This window comes from Lactuca serriola, chromosome 4, assembly GCF_051521515.1.
Source record: "Lactuca serriola cultivar US96UC23 chromosome 4, Lser_US96UC23_V15, whole genome shotgun sequence".
NCBI lineage: Eukaryota > Viridiplantae > Streptophyta > Magnoliopsida > Asterales > Asteraceae > Lactuca > Lactuca serriola.
The window spans coordinates 390400598-390404399 of record NC_136411.1 but is presented as its reverse complement, the minus strand read 5'-3'; the positions used below and the strand labels follow the sequence as shown (position 1 = coordinate 390404399).

Genomic DNA, 3802 nt, shown 5'->3' with positions numbered 1-3802 from the left:
AGTAGGCTCTGTAGATTGAAGGTTTTGACTTTTGTCTTGAGTTTCTTCAACTTCCTTCTGCATTTCAGTTGGTGCTTCATTCTGAATAGGGGCCAGAGGATTGATTATCTTCCCACTTCTTGTTGTGACTATGTTTATTTGCGCGCCTCGTGGGTTGTTTTCGGTTTTGCTAGGAAGTTCGCCCGATGATCTTTGGTTTATTTGTTGAGAAAGTTGCCCGAGCTACATTTCTATATTGTGGATAGATGCTTGCTGGTTCCTAAGCATGGTTCTTGTTTCTTGAATTGCAGCATCATGATCACTATGTCTCTTTTCGGAAGCAGCTACAAATTTGGTAAGCATCTCTTCCAAACTTGGTTTTCTTTCTTGTGTCGACTCCTCCTTTTGGTAAAAACCTCTTCCTTTCTGCCTGAAGTTCTCCTCCTTGGCCTTCTTGTACTCTTCATAAGGGAGCCACTCTTTCTTTGGTTTTCACCAATATTCATCATACCGATCCCCACTTGAGTAAGATACTTGCACCTTCTTGTTGCCATTTTCATCCAAATCACAGTCTCTAGTAAGATGAGGCCCATTGCAGTTTTCACACCCCACTCGTATAGCATGTATTATTTGGTCCATTTTGTCCATCCTCCTATCCATGTTTTTCAACATGGCCATCACTGCTGATAAGTCTTCTGAAGCTGAATAGGCGGATCCCCGTGTCACATCATTTCTTGGATTATGATATTCTCTAGAATGCTTAGAGAATTCTTCAATTAGTTGCTTTATCACTGGAGGCGCCTTCTTCGTAAGTGGACCTTGTGAGTCAAGTAATTGCCTAGTTGTAACATTTACTCCATAATAAAAGATGGAGACTTCTTGCTGGCTATTGAGGTCGTGATGTGGGCAATTCCTTAGCAAGCTCTTGTACCTCTCCCAAGCTTCATATAGTGACTCTACAGCTTGTTGTTCAAAGTTGGCTATGGCTTTCTTGAGCTTGGATATCTTGGATGGTGGGCAGAATTGATCAATGAACTCTTCTTTCAGCTGGGCCCATGTAGTGATGGATCCGGGGGGTAGTGACTTGAGCTAATCCTTTGCAGCACCCTTTAAAGTAACCGGAAGCATGCAAAGCAGCTGAGTTTCCCGAGGCACGTTGGGAACATTGAAATAGTCAGCTACATCATTAACTTCATCCAAGTGCTTGTAGGCGTATTCGTGATCTTTGCTAGTAAAAGGGATCTCTTTAAGTAGAGCTAGGATATGACCCTTTAGCTCAAAAGTAGCAGTTGCGGGAATTACAGGCTGCACAAGTCCCGGGCCAGTGTCATCGCGCATCCTCTTCTTCCATTCCCCTATGGGGACTTCATCGATATTAGCCATGATAGCTAACTCGTCCTCAAAATCGGATTCGTGCTCGTACGTAGGTTCTTCTTCTTCCTCGGTCTCATCTCATACTCGGTGTCTTCTTTAATCGGGTCTTCGATTGTCAAAGAGGCGCTGGATGCTCCTGATTTGCTACTCTTCTTCTTGCTGAAAACGGACTTGAGGTTCTTTAGTGGCGAATTCTTTGAAGAAGCGGATTCTCCAACGGCTTTTCCTTTGCTCCTCCTTAGTGCGGATTCTGGGTCTTCGAGAGGAGGGACCAGAGGTGTATCAGATCCTCGGGTCATGAAACAACTGCAAACAAACAAGGAAAAACGCGTAAAAAGAACAAAAATAAAACAGAACGAAAATTAAAAATACTTTGGTAAACAGCGATCAACTCGCTGAGTAGGTGTGATTGCACTCGACGAGTGGACTGTTTACAACTAAAAAAGTTAAAGCTAATTAAAAGACTACTAAAACTAAAATAATAATTTCTAACACCTAACCTAATTACTGTATTACTGAAAAATATAACTTTGTGCAAGAAAACTCACACAAAGGATCGATAAAATTAGGAATTAGATTTAATTTTGGAACCGTTCCCCGGAAACGGCGCCAAAAACTTGATGTGTGTAAAATGCACTGGTTTTATTCCTACTTCTAATTGATAAATTTAGCACACAAAGGCAGTGAACCTGTCTTTTAGTGGTATAGTTTGTGACAACCCAAGTTGTCCCGTTACATTTCCCCGTTACCGTTAACGAAATATTCCAGTTTATAGAAGTTCCGTTAATTGGAGTTCGTCAATTAAATAAACATTACAATTGTTTATGTTTAATAGGCCGTTAAGTCATGATGAAAGAAAATAAAAACACATAACATACATTTCCATTTAATTGGAAAAAAGTTAGTTTTTATTATTACGACCACTAAATCGGGTGCGACCAAAAGCCCCATTTAACGGCAGTATTGGGTAGAATTCCACTGAGCTTCAACTCTAACCCCTATATAGGGGAGAGTAAACTTCATTTCACCCTTTTTACTCTCTCTCTAAACTCTCTCTCTACAACTTTTTCTCGAGCCAAAAATCGTCCGTTTCAAGCCCCAAACGAGTAGGTAAACTATCCTAACTTGTTATATAGCTTATCTAGCCTGCAAATTCGAGTTTAAAACACAAAATAGGGACAAAATCATGAGTTTACGGCCCTAGAACACTCTTGGGCCGTGAACACCAATTAATGGGGTTTTTAAGCCCCAAAACCCCTCCAAATTGTCCCTAAGGGTTAGATATGACTTGTAGGCTTATGGAATCGGGCTTAGAACACCTTGAACTAGCATTTGGAAGAGTAAACAAGAGTTTACTACCCAAGAACATGCTTGGGCCGTAAACTCCTCTTCATGGGGAGTAAACTCATTTTTGTGTGTTAAAAATGCCCTTAAACACACCAATGGCCTTAGATTAAATTCTATAATTGACCAACAACAAGCTAGGGACCTTAAAGGCAATTAAAACAACTCCATAAGGATTTTACGGCCGTAAACCCCTCATGGAAGGGTGCCTGGGCCGTAAACTCCCACAAAGGGGTTATTTGGTGCCCAAACTCCTTCATTCAACTTGGAAAAATACACAGGATTTATTCTCTATCATTTAAGCACTTAAAACACCCAAGGAATATGTCCCTAAGAGTTTACGGCCGTAAACTCCCTTGGTTAGGGCCGTAAACTCCAAGTTGGTCCATATAGGTGCTTTAAACCCATTCACACACTTGATATTTGAGTCTAGCAAAATTCCACAATTGATATGAGGCACTTTAGCACCCTAGAACACCCCCACCATGAGTTTACGGCCGTAAACTGATGGGGAGTAGTCCCAGGGCCGTAAACACCCTATGGTGATTTTACTCTTGGAGAGTAAACTCCCTTCCTAAGTCATACTAGCCCTTAAATGTTACCCGCGACACCCCAAACACTTAAACAAGGTGTTTTCCGCTCCTGTGAGCGTGTATATTTGTTTAATTAGTGTTAAATATACTAATTGTATGTGAACATATGTTATCATATGTTAAATAGGTCATTGTGTGTGTTCGAGTCCTTGCGTGACACCGAACGCCCAAACGGCACCTTCGTCGGACCTACTTACACCAGGTGAGTTCATACCCCTGAATGAACCTTTTAAATGTTTTAACATGTTTTATAGGGGGGAATACAAGTTAAACATGTCAGTTATCATATCAATCATATGTGATTGATAACCCGCATGCACAAGATTTTACCAGTGTACACTGTTTTTACCGAGTAGGACACTATAATGGTTTTCAATTGTTTCAAACTCTTACTTATACTGTTTTATCTAAATTCATTCTAAACTGGTTTATGAATGATTTTCTAAGGTTTTCAAACATATTTTACAAAACAATACAAATTGTGATATTCTCCGGATATAAAGGTTTTTCAT

General features: G+C 40.4%; 1 non-coding gene across 1 annotated transcript; it reads left to right on the top strand.

Annotated features, from left to right (window-relative positions):
* The first annotated feature begins 871 nt into the window (after nucleotides 1–871).
* On the top strand, nucleotides 872–978 carry LOC145103523 (small nucleolar RNA R71). Its single transcript, XR_013706610.1, has one exon. It is a non-coding gene; the product is annotated as a small nucleolar RNA R71 (small nucleolar RNA).
* The last annotated feature ends 2824 nt before the right edge of the window (nucleotides 979–3802 follow it).